The following is a 19,889-nucleotide window of genomic DNA, read 5'->3' on the forward strand; positions in this document are numbered from 1 at the left end:
GCAACAAGTCTTTTCTGCGTCTGCCCAGCAGCAACTCCAACTACTCGTCTCATCACGGCTGCTGCTAATAAAGGCGACAGGTGATTAGATAAAAAGGCCCACCTGGGCCATCTATGCACCTGTCGCTGTCTTCGAGGCCGGTCCTGGCAACACCCCGTTCCACGGCAGGCCCGCAGGCCACGCCCCCCCTCCACAATATATATGTAGAATTTTTATCGGTATTAGGATATTACGACGTAAGGAATAGTATCAGCCCATATTGGCATATCAATGTTTTTTTCCCTGCGCACAGCTCTGGTGTGTCACTGCAGGAGAACGCCCACCACAAGCCACGTAGAACGTATGAACTCCTTTATCCTGATTTGCACCAAACTGTCCTGGCCTTGCTCAAATCCAAACTTGGCATTTCTCAGGTCGTACCAATTGTCACACACAACTAGCTTTTGTTTTTGTTTCTCTCTACAGCGCCATCTGCTGGATCTGGAGGGTCACTGCCCCACTTAGCAACAATACAACAGGATTAAAAAACCAGGGAAAAAAGTTGGATTTGAAGATAACTATAAATGCTATACGTGATTTTTTTAACCACATCTTGTTAAAAATATGTTTCAGGCAACGTTTCAGGCTTCCTTTGTTAGTCAGGCGGCGACGAGGGAGCACTGTAATTACGTCAAACGTGGCGACCGGCGCAGGTGATAATATATGCTAATTAGTCACTTCCAAGGCGGAACAATCTGGACATGAATGCATTTAAGATAAAAGCTTCACAACAGCCTCGTTTTTTTTCCTCATCCACATAAATTATTGTAAACATTTCAGGAATGGTAATCAGATTATTAGTCGTTTATACTTGTTAATCATCTTTATACATTTAAACCGTAATTACATTGAACTAAGATGAAGACTGATTACTTTCTGGGTAGTTCATTACATTTAAGAGGAGAGGCTGCCTTTAACAAGTTGTTTTGTATTTCATAAAAAGAATAACGCATATAAATGTCATTAAGGTCCTTACATTATTCACTAACTGGTTAAAGAAGATTCTGTAAAAACAATAGTAATAATAATGATATTGTGAAATCAGTCTGACTGTATTCAAAATGTAAATGTTGTATACATTAATATAAAGTACATGGATTTGAAAATAGGGACATTTTCCTGGAAAGGATGGGAAGTAAGAGAACACAAAATGAAGGAAATGTTCAAGAAAACAAAGGAAAATGTTGTTAACTAAGGGAAATTTTTCATAAAATAAAGGAAAATAGTGCAAAATAGGTTCTTTTTTGTAAAAAAAAAAAAAAGAAAAAAAGACAAAAAAAAAAGACAAAATTTGCAATATTTGGGAATAAGGAGAAGACATTTTCTAGAAAATGATGCAAAATAAAGGAAACATTTCCAGAACATAAGGGCAAATAATGCAAAACTAATGATAAGTTTACAGAAAACGAATAAAACGAATGCAAAATAAAGGGTCATTTTCTGGATATTAATATAAGGGAAAATGATGCAAAATAAGGGACATTATCCAGAAAATTATGGAAAATGTTAATAAGTAAGTGATGTTTTTCATAGTATATAGAAAAATGGTGAAAAATAAAGGATTTATTTCAATAAAATAAAGGAAAATGATGCCAAATAGGGTACATTTTCAAGATAATATGGCAAAATTATGCAAATATGGGGACATTTGAAAAAAAATAGAGGAAAATGTTAAAAAATATATCGTTTATAGATTAAAGGCAAATGGTGCAGAATAAGGGACATTTTCAAGAAAATAAAGAAATAAAGGAAAATGGGGCAAAATAAGGGACATTTTCAAGAAAATAAAGAAAAATGTTGAGGGACATAAAATAAAGGAAAACGGTGCAAAATAAGGAATTTTTGGAGGAAATATGAAAAACAAAAGATGCAAAATTAGGGAATTGAGGAAAATAATGCAAAATAGAATGCAAAATAAAGGAAACAATTACAGAATTCAAGGCAACATTATGCAAAACAAAGCACGGTTTACAGAAAACAAATAAAACTAAATAAGGGACATTTTCTAGAAATTCAAGTAAGGGAAAAAGAAGCATAATAAGGGGAATTATCCAAATTATGGAAAATCTTAAGGGCCATTTTTCATAATATATAGGAAAATTGTGAAATATAAGGGGCTTTTTTCATAAAATAAATGAAAACAGTGCAAAATAGGTGATTTTTTTGTAAAAAAAAAAAAAAAAATAAAGACAAAATTTGCTAAATTTGGGAATTAAGGAGAATACATTTTCTAGGAAATTATGCAAAATAAAGGAAACATTTCCAGAATACAAGGGCAAATAATGCAAACTTAATGACAGTTTACAGAAAACAAATAAAACTAATGCAAAATAAGGGACATTTTCTGGACATTAATATAAGGGAAAATTATGCAAAATAAGGGACATTATCCAGAAAATTATGGAAAATGTTAGGTAAGTGACGTTTTTCATAATATATGGAACAATGGTGAAAATATTTAATTTTCATTAAAATAAAGGAAAATTATGCCAAATAGGGTACATTTTCCAGATGATATGGGAAAATTATGCAAAATTTAGGACATTTGGGGAAAAAAATAGAGGAAAATGTTAAAAGAGATATCGTTCATAGAATAAAGGAAAAAGGTGCAACATGAGGGACATTTTCAAGAAAATAAAGAAAAATGTTAAGGGACATTTTTCGTTAAAAAAAAGGAAAACGGTGCAAAATAAGTGAATTTTTGTAGAAAATATGAAAAAAAAATTATGCAAAATTAGGGAACTAAGGAAAATTATGCAAAATAGAATGCAAAATAAAGGAAACAATTCCATAATTCAAGGCAACATTATGCAAAACAAAGCACGGTTTACAGAAAACAAATACAACTAAATAAAGGACATTTTCTACAAATTCAAGTAAAGGAAAAGGAGGCATAGTAAGGGAAATTATCCAAATTATGGAAAGGGCCATTTTTTTATAATATTTAAGAAAATTGTGAAAAATAAGGGGCTTTTTCTAGAAAATAAAGGAAAATTATGCAAAATCGGGGAACGTTTGAAAAAAATAAAGGAAAATGATAAGCAAGAGATACATTTCATAGAATAAAGCAAAGGTGAAAAATAAGGGAAATTTTCTCGAAAATAAAGAAAAACAATGCAAAATTAGGGACATTATCCAGAAAAATAAAGAACATTTTCCAGAAAATACAGGAAAAGGATGCAAAATAAGGGATTTTTTTTCTGAGTATAAAAGGAAAATGGTGCAAAATAAGGGACATTTTTAGGAAAATAAAGGAGAATTATATACGACATGGGACAATTTCTGCTTGAAATGATTAAACAAAAATAAGTAAAAATGTCCTCTTTCAAATTTTCTTGTAATCAGACCATATTTTCGATATACTAGATGGAATCTTTACCTTTTTGAGCAAGTAAAAATGTGCTTAGTGATATTTTTGACTGACAGTAGGCAGTAGCCAAACGTGAAACGGCGAGAAACCGTGATGTGATTTTTTTTAAATAAAAAGATACGCGATAAAAGTAAAACTGCAAAATCTGAAGCGCAGCTCCACCTGAGAAACAAATAGTATTTTTATACAGAAATAAAAGTGCTTGTCCTTTGAAGAGGACATCCTGGAACATCCAGTGATGTGAGCTTTGTTGGGATAAAATAATAATAAAAAATAATAATAAATAATAATAAAAAGATATTGTTAGAATAATTATGTATATATTATCACACAACTTTTATGCTTAAAGGCCGTTGCTATAATTAGTGTCAATTGTGCTGAAGTGGTATTTTTCTTTGTCTGTGCAAAGCTGGCAATCCAAAAGATTGCAAGCCAGTCTGGTATCAGTGTTGTGTCCAGGAACGCCCTGCTGACTACCAAGGCCGAACACCGCCGTGACGCAGACAGAGCAGAGAAAAGGCGATATCACCAGCGTCAACACATTTGCATTTTTGTATAATCATATATTGTGTCTAACTGGAGTTGTCGAAATTACCCCCCTTCCCTCAGCGACAGCTTCAGTGATGTAACCAGGGACCTCCCAAATAAATAGAGGAAGGACTTTTAGAACGTAGTTTGGATCTGTAACTAGAATACAGCCCAAAACACGTGTCTCCTCATTGAGCCCAATTGAACTCTGTCTCTGCATGATTCCTTGCTTCTCGTCTGTTTAATAGATGTCATCAGTGTTTGAACCTGACCAGTATGTCAACACAGTTATTCTTCTTCTGTGCTTCTTGTAGCATCTATTCATAATATGACTGAAATGACCTTGCGTTAGATCATGTCCACTTTAAAGGACATTGCATGAAACTAGAGATGTATTGGCAGTCCGATATTATCGGCCGATAAATGCTTTAAAATGTAATATCGGAAATTATCGGTATCTGTTTCAAAAAGTAACATTTATGACTTTTTAAAACGCCGCTGTACAGAGTGGTACACGGACGTAGGGAGAAGTACAGAGCAGTTGCGTCTCCCAGTCATACTTGCCAACCCTCCCGATTTTCCCGGGAGACTCCCGAATTTCAGTGCCCCTCCCGAAAATCTCCCAGGGCAACCATTCTCACGAATTTCTCCCGATTTCCACGCAGACAACAATATAGGGGGCGTGCCTTAAAGGCACTGCCTTTGCGTGCCGGCCCAATCACATAATATCTACGGCTTTTCACACACACACAAGTGAATGCAAGGCATACTTGGTCAACAGCCACACAGGTCACACTGAGGGTGGCCGTATAAACAACTTTAACACTGTTACAAATATGCGCCACACTGTGAACCCACACCAAACAAGAATGACAAACACATTTCGGGAGAACATCCGCACCGTAACACAACATAAACACAACAGAACAAATACCCAGAACCCCTTGCAGCACTAACTCTTCCGGGACGCTACAATATACACCCCCCGCTACTCCCTACCCCCCATATCAACCTCCTCATGCTCTCTTTTGAGGCATGTTAAAAAAAATAATGCACTTTGTGACTTCAATAATAAATATGGCAGTGCCATGTTGGCATTTTTTTTCCATAACTTGAGTTGATTTATTTTGGAAAACCTTGTTACATTGTTTAATGCATCCAGCGGGGCATCACAAGAAAATTAGGCATAATAATGTGTTAATTCCACGACTGTATGTATCAGTATCGTTTGATATCGGAATCGGTTATTAAGAGTTGGACAATATCGGAATATTGGATATCGGAAAAAAAGCCATTATCGGACATCTCTACATGAAACAATATGTAAACACATTCTATTGTTGTCACCAAAAGCTGCCTTGATCACACAAAAGGATCACATAAGTCAGCAAATATGCTTTCTCGTCCCATAAAGGGCGGAAATCAGGCTTATTGAGTGTGGTTGTCATGGTTACAACAGCATCCCTGGCCACTCGGGGAGCAGGAAGTGTTAAAAAGTGAACTCTGGTGTTGTGGGGAAGCTGCCATATGCTCACTGGGAGGATGAAAGTGAGCGTGGCGGCGATGACGGCGAGCCCTCCATCAAAGCCGGGCGTATGAAAATATGAAAATGACGATGGCGCCTACCGGGGCCAAATTTAGATCAAAGACCAGCCTGGGCAGGAAGTCGGGAGTGGGGGTCGGGGGGAGCCCGGTATTTGTGCACAGAAGTTTGTGCGACGTGACGAGCAAAGATGAGTGCATGTGCACAATCACACATCAATAGTAATCAAAACTTCTGATTATTTATTTTCTCTCATTTTTCTATCAGAAGCAATTTGGGAGTTGGCGCTGCCCTTTCCAGGTCAGTCCCGTGGCCCGTGGCACTGTAAATAATGACATTTAGAGTAACTGTACACTTGGAGCGGCACCAGGCTGGGGGTGCAAATGAACGTTTGATGTTTTTTTCACTGAGAAACGTCCTCGTTTTCTGCCACCAAACGCATCCGTGTTGACTCCCGCGCCGCCAATTAGCCCAAATGACGGTATGGATATGGTTTTATGAAATACGCTGAGGTTACGGGGGAAATTGCACGAGGACAAATGAGCAGTTCAAATTGAACGATGACGCCATCGTTAAAGCTTTCACGTCTGACGATGCACACAAATATGCATGCAAATTATACATTAAATATGTACGTATATTCAAAATATACATACAACCATTCTGTTCATTTCTAAAGATAATTAATTTTACAGTTTAAACGTGTGTATGAAGAACTGCACTGCATAGTAGTTTTTAAATATTTTAATATTAATTACATTAAATATGATACTTTTTACATTATCATGGTATACTGATGGAACTGTATAATCTTCATGTATTTAGAAAATTGTTGAAAAATCTTTACTTTATCATTTTTTTGTTTTATTTTTTTGTATGGCTACATTTGTATGTACAATTATGTATTTTATTTAATAATGACATCTTATTATTTTATAATATGCTGTGAGTGTGAATGTTGTCTGTCTGTCTGTGTTGGCCCTGTGATGAGGTGGCGACATGTCCAGGGTGTACTCCGCCTTCCGCCTGAATGCAGCTGAGATAGGCTCCAGCACCCCCCGCGAACCCGAAAGGGACAAGCGGTAGAAAATGGATGGATGGATGGAATATTCTTATATTTTAAAAATTGCTATATATTCAATTTTTTAAATCTATTTTAAATTAATTGTATGGTTTTTTTTCTTTTCACATGTAATAATACATATGTTGTATTATCATTTTATAGTGATATCATTTTGTTATACAGTATTTTTAATATTAAATTGTTTCATATTTTTTATTTTTTTCTATTTTGATCTGTTTCTTCATTAGAGCTGCATACACATGTAACAATATATATTTCATAATATTATGATGTATTGATATAATTGTTTAATATTCATATATGTTTTTAAATGTGGTTTTAAATTTGGTATAGACATATTAAATACTACTATCAAGTATTGTATTGTTTATATATTATGGATATTTGTATTATCTATTGTTGTATTTATTACATTTTAAAATGTTATAGATTTTTCTATTTTTTATCTATTTCTTCTGTTTCTATACATTCACATGTAACACTATATTTTTAATATTATATATATGTGTATATATATATGTATATATATATATATACTGTATATATATATATATATATATATATATATATATATATATATATATATATATATATATATATATATATATATACTGTGTATATGTATATATATATATATATATACATATACATATATATATATATATATATATACGTATATATATACATATACACATACACACATATATATACACATACATATATAAATACACATACATATGTATACATATATATGTATACATACATATATACATACATATGTTAAGTCAGGAACAAACACAGAGGCTATATCATCCCTACAAGCCTGTTTCGCAGGTTTCCCTGCTCGTCAGTAAATACCCTAACGTATATTCCGCTCTAACCCGGTATTGAGCACTGTATAACGGATGAACCACAGAAACCTTGACTATATATATAAATACATATATACATACACATATTTATATACATACATACATATTTTTGTATATATATATACATACACATACATATATACATACATACATATTTTTGTATATAAATACTGTATATATATATATTTACATATATATATATATATATATATATATATATATATATATATATATATATATATATATATATATACATATATACACAGGCCCGGCCCTAACCAATCTGGCGCCCTAGGCAAGATTTTAGGTGGCGCCCCCCCACATCGGCAGTGAAGTGTATATACTCACAAGAAACCGAATAGCTTTGTCTTTGACCTTTTTTTTTTTACTTACAACTATACCTAATATATAAAGGGGTGGAAAAGTGACTATTACCTGCAGGGCAAATATAGCTAACCAGAAGGCAATAACAATGTAAACAAAAAACAGCTGCTTAAAAGATCTAATACAAATGTCCCTGAAAAATGTAAGGTGGGAGTACTGTAATTACCTAACGTTACATTATTATTTTCCATAACAATTTAGCCCCCTCCACAATATTAACCCGACGTTAAAACAGAACTAGCTATTTATTGATTAGCAATTGCCGAATCATGTGACATTAGCTTAATGCTAAAAAGCCGGGTTACTATCACATTCCGTAAGAGACAAATTATTTCATGTTCGGCTCACCTACCTGCTACCTCTGTCTTTTCTCGTTTCTCCTCCTCTTCTTTTCTCTTTTTTCTTCCCTGGGCACCTGACAGTTTTGGCCGTTTTGACATCTTGTGTTGATTTTTTGATGTGGTGACGTCCAAAAAGAGTCATGATACGGGAAGGGAGGGGGCGCACCGTGAGGGGGGAGAGGGAGGGGGTGAGGGGGCGGAATGTTGTAACAAATAATATTTATATTAAATAGGCTTTACTTTGCATTTTAATTAACGTGGGATTATTTTTTGTATTTAGAAATAATAGTACCAACTTTTTTTTCTTTTCTTTTTTTCTCTCCAACATTTGTGGCACTGGCGTGGCGCCTCCTGATGGACGGCGCCCTTAGCATTTGCCTATACGGCCTATGCCACGGGCCGGCCCTGTATATACACATACATATATACATACATACATATTTTTGTATATAGAGAGAGATATATATATATATATATATATATATATATATATATATATATATAGATAGATAGATAGATAGATAGATAGATAGATAGATAGATAGATAGATAGATAGATAGATAGATATAAAATGATTTTATGTATTTTTTTTCTTTACATTATTTTGTAATTTAGATAGATTCAGATGTATTTCTTCCAATGCCGTGTATCAGTATAGCCAAAACTACTGATTCCGACGAGAGATGTTATCGGCCGATAAATGCGTTAAAATGTAATATCGGAAATTATCGGTATCGTTTTTTTATTATCGGTATCGGTCTTTTTCTTCTTCTTTTTTTTAAAATTAAATCAACATAAAAAACACAAGATACACTTACAATTAGTGCACCAACCCAAAAAACCTCCTTCCCCCATTTACACTCATTCACACAAAAGGGTTGTTTCTTTCTGTTATTAATATTCTGGTTCCTACATTATATATCAATATATATCAATACAGTCTGCAATGGATACAGTCTGTAAGCACACATGATTGTGCGTGCTGCTGGTCCACTAATAGTACTAACCTTTAACAGTTAATTTTACTCATTTTCATTAATTACTTGTTTCTATGTAACTGTTTTTATATTGTTTTACTTTCTTTTTTATTGAAGAAAATGTTTTTAATTTATTTATCTTATTTTATTTTATTACATTTATTTTAAAGTACCTTATCTCCACCATACCTCGTTGTCCAAATTACGCATAATAATGTGTTAATTCCACGACTGTATATATCGGTTGATATTAGTATCGGTTGATATCGGTATCGGTAATTAAAGAGTTGGACAATATCGGAATATCGGATATCGGCAAAAAGCCATTATCGGACATCCCTAATTCCGACAATAGAAAAGTTTCACTGTTATTTGTAGTCCTCACTCACAGAGCGGCAACCTTATTCAAAAATAAAATATTTCATATTCCAGCATTCCTCTTTACTTATTTCCCCTTCCAGGGGCCTACAGAATATTTTCAAAGTAAGACAGTAGCAGCAGTGTTATATTATATTGCAGTACAGTGCTAAATGTATTTGTATAACATGTTATTGAGCGTGGCTATAAAAATATATATATATTACTATAAATCACCTGTGATGTTGACAGTGGAAAAGCACTACAAGAGAAACATGACGGGCTCACCTTGCATCTTCACTTCTGCTCCTCATCCTTCATCCTTCATCCTTCATCCGGTCGCCCACCTGGCCCCCTTCCTGTCATCACTAAACCAGGAGGCGAAGTCTGCGCAACCATCACCATCATCACTGCATACCTGAACAAAAGGAGAGACAAAAACAAATCAGGAACAAAAAATAAGCTGTGACTAAATCACAAGTAAATCAGGGGTGTTCAAAGTGCACAGCTCGTTTTTATCGACCCACAGTTTGTTCTATAAATAGCATTAAACAAGAATAACTCAAAATACTGAATGGATTTTTCTTCGCTAACGCCATAATATAACACCGACAGAGACCCTGAAAAGGTGTGTTATTGTTTGTGCCATCTTTTGGAGGAGCTCGCTCACTATAGGTGCTGTGGGCTGTTTTGTGCCTTGAACTGGAAGTACAACCGCCCATAGCGTTTCTCCTTGTATGGATTCTTCATTTATCACTATAAGCAATGGATGTACGTTTTACAATATAACTAAAACAATTCTTACTTACTAAACGGTCCCATGTGTGATGTCTGTAGCAGTGTTTTCATGCATATTTGTACATGCTATTGTAATGTAGTCAAACTAGCGTCGTTGGCATTAGTTAATATGCTGAAACGTTTACAAGTGTCTGGGTTAGTATTGTTAACTTACCTAATGGTATTCTTTTTGTATGGTTTCAGTTTTGTAAATTCACCAAGGCGTCATCGTGGAGTTATTGAGTTTGTTTAGCTGATTGGAGAGCTAGCTTCCGCAGCTAGTGAGTCCATGACAATGACTTCTGTTTTGTTTGATCAGCCGTTTTACTGCTGTGTTACAGACACCGTTTGGAAACAATTAAGGTTTGTAAATAAACATTTAAAATCTCTCTATCTGTGACTTATAGTCTGGTGCAGCTAATATATGCAAACATATTAGTTTTTTTCAAACGTTTGGAGGGTGTGGCTTGAACATGCACAGTTTACAATAAAATATTGGCAGCTGTGGCTGCCAGGAGTTTACCGTTAAAAAAAAAATCACGATGTATCGGACATTACGGTATGCTGATGTTGAATTTTTTACGTCTACAGTTGATAGCTGTTTTTGGCTTACAGTAAATTACTATGAAAAAATTGATAAATTATTAACCTGTTTCCAAAAAAAACGTAGAATTTACGGTAGAATACTGGCAGCTGTGGTAGCCGGGAATTCTCCGTAAAACAAATTAGGGACAATTTTTGTGATGCTAATCAGCCTATGCTCAGATGCATGCCTTTGGATGTCGGAGAAAGCCAGAGTACCCGGACAGATCTCGCACATGCAAACACAGAAAGATCCTTAGTCCGGGAATCGAACTTTCTCACTGTGAGGCTTAAGCGTTGACCACCCCACCGCTGGGCTGCCCTGTCGCTAATACCAGTATCTGCAAAATGCCTGTGTTCCCGAGAAATGTGAACGGTAATGATTTTAACTTGAAAGTATTTGTACAACCTTTCACTGGACAACTCACAACAAGGCCTTTTGCAACATGTTCCTTCAGAATAGAATAGAATGGACTTTATTGTCATTATATTTGCATATAACGAGATTAAGGACTCCAATTTAAGGTGCGGTAGTGGAAACAAATATGGAATAAAAATAAATTACATAGGTAAAAAAGATAAAAAAAATAAGAATTGAAATAAACAGACTACCGTATTTTTCGTACTATAAGTCGCAGTTTTTTTCATAGTTTGGCCGGGCTCCAGTGCGACTTACATATGTTTTTTTCCTTTTTTATTATGCATTTTCGGCAGGTGCGACTTATACTCCGGTGCGACTTATACTCCGAAAAATACGGTACTATCCAATGAAAACAATAAGCAATCCTGTACAATATACAAAACAATATACACAAAACTGTACAATATACAGAACAAAACAAAACAAGTGAGCTATTAAAAATTAGCCTTAAATGCTTCGTATCTGTTAAATAGCTGCTTGCAACCAGTTCCAATACACTTAAACCAGGGGTGCACATTACGTCGATCGCGAGCTACCGGTCGATCTCGGAGGGTGTGTCAGTCGATCACCAGCCAGGCATTAAAAAAATAGTCCTAAAAATGAGCGATCATAAATCTTCACTATGACGTCACTTTCGTCACTTGATTGACATTCACGGCACCCGAGGGTCTTCTGAGATGACGCTGGCTGCTGTCAGCTCATTAAAATTACCGACTGGAAGGCGAGAAACACTTTATTTCAACAGACTCTGGCGCCGTACCTGTCGTCAAAACTCCAAAGACCGACTGCACAGTTGCACAGTTGCGCTAACAAAATAAGAGTCTCAGAAAGCTGGCGTGCACAAGCTAGCAAGCTACGGAGTTTGCCGACAATGTATTTCTTGTAAAGTGTATACAAAGGAGTACGGAAGCTGGACAAATAAGATGCCAAAAACCAACCACTTTCATGTGGTATTGGACAGACAGGAGGACTTTTTTTCTCCTCCATTCGAAAATGCGGACATTATCATCACCACTGTCTGATTCCAATCAATGCAAGTCATCAGAATCAGGTAATACACCAACTTATATTCTTGTCTTCATGAAAGAAAGGAATCTATATGTGTTAAACATGCTTGTATTATCTTTAAACACGTTTAACTTATTAACAATATTAACTATATGTGTTAAACATGCTTGTATTATCTTTAAACACCTTTAACTTATTAACAATATTAACTATATGTGTTAAACATGCTTGTATTATCTTTAAACACCTTTAACTTGTTAACAATATTAACTATATGTGTTAAACATGCTTGTATTATCTTTAAACACCTTTAAGTTGTTAACAATATTAACTATATGTATTAAACATTCTTGTATTATCATTAAACACCTTTAATTTTTTAACAATATTAACTATGTGTTAAACATGCTTGTATTATCATTAAACACCTTTAACTTGTTAACAATATTAACTATATGTATTAAACATGCTTGTATTATCAATAAACACCTTTAATTTTTTAACAATATTAACTATATGTGTTAAACATGCTTGCATTATCATTAAACACCTTTAACTTGTTAACAAAAACATATATTTCATAAATAAGTAAATATAAATGATATATATGAATGAGGTAGATCCCCACGACTTGATCAATTGAAAAGTAGCTCGCCTGCAGAAAAAGTGTGAGCACCCCTGACTTAAACACACAGCGTGGTTCATTTCCGTGCAGTTTGCAATGAATCACATAGACATAACCCCTCAATGTCTGAAAAATAAAATAAAACATGTAGTTAGCCAAAGGTTAACTAGACTAATGCTTTAACACAAACCCCTAAAACAATTAAAGTACGCTGTACGTTTGCATGTCTGCTGCAAAATCTTTAGAGTATTTGCATGCTTGTGACAGTATTTGCAAATGCATTGTACAATTTTTCATTATTTTCACAGTAAAGTCATGTGTTTTCTACGTATTACAACCATACTCATTTAGCTTATCTTGGTTTGCAGGAATTCACCGCATTTACTACTGTGATTAACTATTTTTGATGTTTTTGTGTTATATTGTCGCTATTTAACAATTGCTTGCTGGCGTCTTTACTGTCATTTTTGCAGTGTAGCCACAGGTTCCTTGGAATAGTCGTGTTCAACTTTAAAAGGTATTGTCATTCTTGCATACCTACGTCCCACAACATTAGGTATACAATATTATTACAATCCAATACAAAAGCTGTATCCAAAACTCAGTTTTGTCATTGCCTTACAAATTTACTGACCTAAAATAAAGGATTATATTTTCATTGATTACACTGCAAAAAATGAAATCTAAGTAAGATTAAATATCTCAAATAAGGGTGATATTTGCTTATTTTCTGTCTGATAAGATAATTCTTCTCACTAAGCAGTTTTTTTTTTGTTAGAGTGTTTTACTTGTTTTAAGTGTTTTGGTCCTAAATGGTCTCAGTAAGATATTACAGCTTGTTGCTGAGATTTGATGACCTATATTGAGTAAAACATGCTTGAAACTAGAATATCAACTGTTGCAAAGCTGTGTCATCAACACTCACAAGTATAAAACTACTTTTTTAAAGTAATAACTTCTTATTTCAAGCATGAACAAAAAAAATCGTGACTTTGACACAATTGTGTCTCATAATTAAAACGGATGACAGCCAAATGGACTTTTGCTGTTTTATTTTCAATGAAACAATAGAAAATAAGTACTCATATAGTAGTACAGTTGGCACAGTACAGTAAACTGACAGTTAATATTTAAACATTTAACATGTGACATTTCAAACTATTTTGAACAGATATAGTTCATGCACATTCAGATAAATTCTTCAAAATGACAATAAAAAAAAATTTGGCTGGGGGCCGGGCTGTATATATATATATATATATATATATATATATATATATATATATATATATATATATATATATATATATATATATATATATATATATATATCATACTTGCCAACCTTGAGACCTCCGATTTTGGGAGGTGTGTGGGGGGGGAGGAGTATATTTACAGCTAGAATACACCAAGTCAAGTATTTCATATATATATATATATATATATATATATACATATATATAAATATATAAGAAATACTTGACTTTCAGTGAATTCTAGCTATAAATATATATATATATATATATATATATATATATATATATATATATATATATATATATATATATATATATATATATATATATATATATATATATACATACACATATATAAATACAAGAAATACTTGAATTTCAGTGTTCATTTATTTACACATATACTTGTTGAGTTAAGGGTTGAATTGTCCATCCTTGTTCTATTCTCTGTCACTATTTTTCTAACCATGCTGAACACCCTCTCCGATTGATGCATTGATGTGTGGCACGCACAAAAGTGCTTTCATCAAATGCACTAGATGGCAGTATTGTCCTGTTTAAGAGTGTCACAACATTGCTGTTTACGGCAGACAAACTGCTTTACGGTAGACGAAAACGTGACTGCTGTTGTGTTTTGTTACCGCGCTGGGAGGACGTTAATGAAACTGCCTAACAATAAACCCACATAAGAAACCAAGAACTCGCCCTCTATCATTCTACAGTTATAACGTGATTGGGCAGGCACGCCGTTTATATTGTGGGAAAGCGGACTCAGGTCCGCATGGACCTGAGTCCGCCTGAATTTCGGGAGATTTTCGGGAGATAATTTGTCCCGGGAGGTTTTCGGGAGAGGCCCTGAATTTCGGGAGTCTCCCGGAAAATCCGGGAGGGTTGGCAAGTATGATATATATATATATATATATATATATATATATATATATATATATATATATATACACACACATATCAATATATATTCCTTGCGCACTAATTGACTGAAAGAGCACGCACTTGGCGCGATGATGTCATGTTATCGATGGAAAAATGCATTTTTAGACCATATGATTTGCCTGAGCGGCTAGGAGACCCCGAGAGTAACAAGCGGTTGCCTTGTTGCCTTTCCATTAAGAACAATAAATTAGTTTTTAGTATAAGTTTGCTGGTTTCAAGAAATGTAATGCTGAGCGCATATCATTATGTCAAGATAATGGCACTAGCATTTACTTCATTTAAGAATATTTTTCAACATATTGAGCAAAAAGGTCTCTTTTTTTTCTATAAAGAAAAGTGCACTTGTTATTAGTGAGAATGTACTTATTTTAAGGTATTTTTGGGTTAATTGAGGTTAGCTAATTTGACTTGTTTTGGAAAGTCTTGACAAGCCAAATTGTCTTGTTCTATTGGCAGATAATTTTCCTTAGTTCAAATAAAATACCCCTCATTTTTGTATTTTTTTTTTCTTGTTTTTGAACACTGACTTTTTGCAGTGTGTTTGTTCTATATTCAGGCTTGTCTCATATTTGGGTGAATTTAACAATATGTTTATTATGTGGCTACGTATTACGTCATTTGACGTGCTGGTTAGTCAAGGTAGCCTCCTTCTCGCACACGAAGTTCAGACAACTTAAAAAGGCGCGTTCGTGCCGGATTCATCTTCATGTGCCACCCATGCTCCTGCATATTCATACCAATGCCACACCACTGCCGCTCAACGGCTGAATTTATGGCTCTGCCTCCTTCGCAAATTAGACGGCGGGCCGACGAGGAAGGGGCCGGGGGATGAATATTTTAGCACATGTGCACTCTGCGGGACATTTATCATCAGCTGTGCTATTACAAACACAAATAATGAGCAGCGGAGGAAGGAGCGCTTGTTAAGCAGGGGTTGTTTTTTTTGTCGTCCGCTGACTTAAAGGACGCAAACGGAACTGAAGACAAGACGACCTATCTGTGTTAAGCGGCGCCCTCGGGGGGTCGAAGCGGGTTAATTAGAACGACTAAAATTATGATTTCATTAGCTTTTTTTTACCAAGGTTAGAGTGAACGTTTAAGAGTAAAAGGTGTTGCCTAAAAACAGGAAAGACTGCCGTTGACCTCGAATGCATTTCCTGTCAATCAAAGCATCTCAAAGTCTACCTTTATGTCCTTTTAACGCGTCATTAATAACATGTGAATATGATACGGATTTGTGTGTGCCTCTCACATCTTCAGGCTACACCGAGGGGGTGTCCAACGTAGGGCCCGCAAACAGGTTTTATCCGGCCCAGTGGGATGAGTTTGCCAGGTATAAAAATGAGCCGAAATTTTTGAATGAACGAAACTGCTGTTCTGAATTTGTCCACTAGATGTCGCAATAGCAATTATTTGTATCTTCGTAGATGATGCTACATATGTAAAAAAATAAAAATAAACCACATGATGTTAGTGCACCAGTCGAGGAAAATGAGCAAACTGCATAAATAACATACTGTAATTTAATTTTGATATTATTTTTATTAGAGATGCCGATAAATGCTTTAAAATGTAATATCGGAAATTATAGGTATCGGTTTCAAAAAGTAAAATTTATGACTTTTTAAAACGCTGCTGTGTACACGGACGTAGGGAGAAGTACAGAGCGCCAATAAACCTTAAAGGCACTGCCTTTGCGTGCCGGCCCAATCACATAATATCTGCGGCTTTTCACACACACAAGTAAATGTCACGCATACTTGGTCAACAGCCATACAGGTCACATTGAGGGTGTTTAAAAATAGAACAATCACCTTCTGAAAATGTATAAATGTTGTTGTTGGTTTTTTTACACTTACATGTGGCGGTTAATAGTATTCTATCTTTGTCGTTATTTATACTTTTTGAATAAATTATGTGATAATGTATCTGTGTTGGCCCTGCGATGAGTGCAGCTGAGATAGGCTCCAGCACTCCCCGCGACCTCGAAAGGGACAAGTGGTAAAAAATGGATGGATGGATCGATGTTCATCAGTCAACTCATTGGTGTTAATTTTCAATTTATCAATATATACAAATTTTAGATGTCCAATAATGGTTTTTTTGCCGATATCCGATATTGTCCAACTCTTAATTACCGATTCCGATATCAACCGATACCGATATATACAGTCGTGGAATTAACACATTATTATGCCTAATTTTGTTGTGACGCCCCGCTGGATGCATTAAACAATGTAACAAGGTTTTCCAAAATAAATCAACTCAAGTTATGGAAAACAAAAAGTGCCAACATGGCACTGCCATATTTATTATTGAAGTCACAAAGTGCATTATTTTTTTTAACATGCCTCAAAACAGCGGCTTGGAATTTGGGACATGCTCTCCCTGAGAGAGCATGAGGAGGTTGAGGGTGTATATTGTAGCGTCCCGGAAGAGTTAGTGCTGCAAGGGCTTCTGGGTATTTGTTCTGTTGTGTTTATGTTGTGTTACGGTGCGGATGTTCTCCCGAAATGTGTTTGTCATTCTTGTTTGGTGTGGGTTCACAGTGTGGCGCATATTTGTAACAGTGTTAAAGTTGTTTATACGGCCACCCCTCACTGTGACCTGTATGGCTGTTGACCAAGTATGCATTGCATTCACTTGTGTGTGTGAAAAGCCGTAGATATTATGTGATTGGGCCTTAAAGGCAGTGCCTTTAAGGTTTATTGACGCTCTGTACTTCTCCCTACGTCCGTGTACACAGCAGCGTTTTAAAAAGTCATACATTTTACTTTTTGAAACAGATACCGATAATTTCCGATATTACATTTTAAAGCATTTATTGGCTGATAATATCAGCAGTCTGATATTATCGGACATCTCTATTAAGGACCCCTTGTTGGGAAAGTTTGGATGATTTTCAGAGAGTTTTATAGGCGGAATAGATCGTATCCCCATTGCCTCCCTTGTTGGCCACCTCGTGCTAGCAGTTTTTTTACTATTTAGAAAGGAGAAAAGGAAGTGCAGTTACCATGGAATAATAGCGCCACCTTGTGGGGTATTTTTTTTAGAAAAGAACTAGCACAGCCAAGACAGTAAGGGTGCGTGTTTAGTGTGCAGCTGTTGGGGAGTAGAAGCTCGTACAGTAGTAATCATATCCTGTAAATATGTTTAATCTTCAGCCTGTTGTTCAGGGCGTTCATCGCAGCCCCGCTCTGGTCTTCCCCAGCACCAGCTGCCGGGGCCACAGCACAGTTGGAAGCCCTTTAGCGCTTCCTCTCCGCCCCGTGTGACCAAAAAGGGGGTTGGGGGGCGCCACCGGGATTCCGTCTGACGGGCCGCTTTTTCGTTGGCACCGACTGGACGCTCTCCACTTCAGAGAGCGGCGCCACATGCTAACTGTCGTCCGCGGGACGCACGCGCTCGCCGAAGGCGGTTTGGCAGAGCGAGGTGCAAAAGCGAGGACGGGGCGGGGGGGTGTGCTGGTGTACCCTTCACTGTGTCAACACGGATGACACAATTGACTCCGTGGAGACGCATCACTGGAGGCCTTCAGAGGGGTTATTATTATTATTTCTGCTCGCAGTCGCTCTTAAGGAGCTGGCATCTCGTCCTCTTCCTCTCTGCAGCCGACACCTGCTGGATCCCCTGACATCTCCGTTCCCCTTCATAAACACCAGCAGCTGCTCCGGCAAGCAGCCATTCCGTCTCTACTTTTTTTCTCTCTCTCTCTCTCTCTCTCTCTCGCTGTAATACCCGCTGCAAAGAAATCTGCACAATTAGCTCCCTAATTGCCTCTAAACAAGCCGGGCGTAACCAATAAATAGAAGAAGGTGCTTTGTAGGTAGACACGCCGAGAGAGGGGCTGCTTTGCACGCCTTATAATGACTTTGACACAGCGCCCCCTGAAGGCTTGAATGATACAACGCCAGGCACACCTGCGCACTCCTAACTTACATCCCATACGAGAGCTGCGTCAACAAAGCGAATGATGGATTTTGATCGACACATTTCAGCCACGTGTCAATATTGCTTATATTTTGGTTCACTTATTCAACTGCTGTACACAAGAGTTTACTCCTTAAATAAACTATTTAATGGGTTGTTTGTGTGAAGATTGTCTCTATCTCTCTCTCACACAAACACACACACACACCGACTTTACTAGGGAGGTATGCAAGCACCATCTAGTGCTTCAGTGTGGAAATAGCTCTGCAGGCAAAAGGCAAATTCTGCATTTTATGAGAGTCAACGTGATTCATATATATATATATATATATATATATATATATATATATATATAATATAATATAATATATATATATATATTTATATATATATATATATATATATATATATATATATATATATATATATATATATATATATATCAGTGACGTGCAGTGTGTGTGTGACAATCATTGGTACTTTAACTTAACTTTAACTTTACACATACAAACTGTAGCACACAAAAAAGCACATTTAATAAAAAAAACCGTTATTATGGTCTTACCTTTACTTATAAATGAAGTCCATGCGCCGCTGTTGTGCTGGATTAATGCACCCCCGCCGTAGAATACACCCCCTGACGGGAGTGTTATATCAACTAAAGCCCTCACTTAATCTTTCCACGTGCAAGATTGAATCTATTTAAAAAAGTGTAACCGAGGGTTTATAAATGCCGCCTATACTGTATGAAACTACAAAATAACAAACACGATGATGGCCGTCATGGAAAGAAAAAAAATGTAAAAAGAAAAAAAAAAAATTAAATTGCTATATGTATCCAGT

The sequence above is a fragment of the Nerophis lumbriciformis genome, linkage group LG02 (assembly GCF_033978685.3).
Source record: "Nerophis lumbriciformis linkage group LG02, RoL_Nlum_v2.1, whole genome shotgun sequence".
NCBI classification, from domain to species: Eukaryota; Metazoa; Chordata; class Actinopteri; order Syngnathiformes; family Syngnathidae; genus Nerophis; species Nerophis lumbriciformis.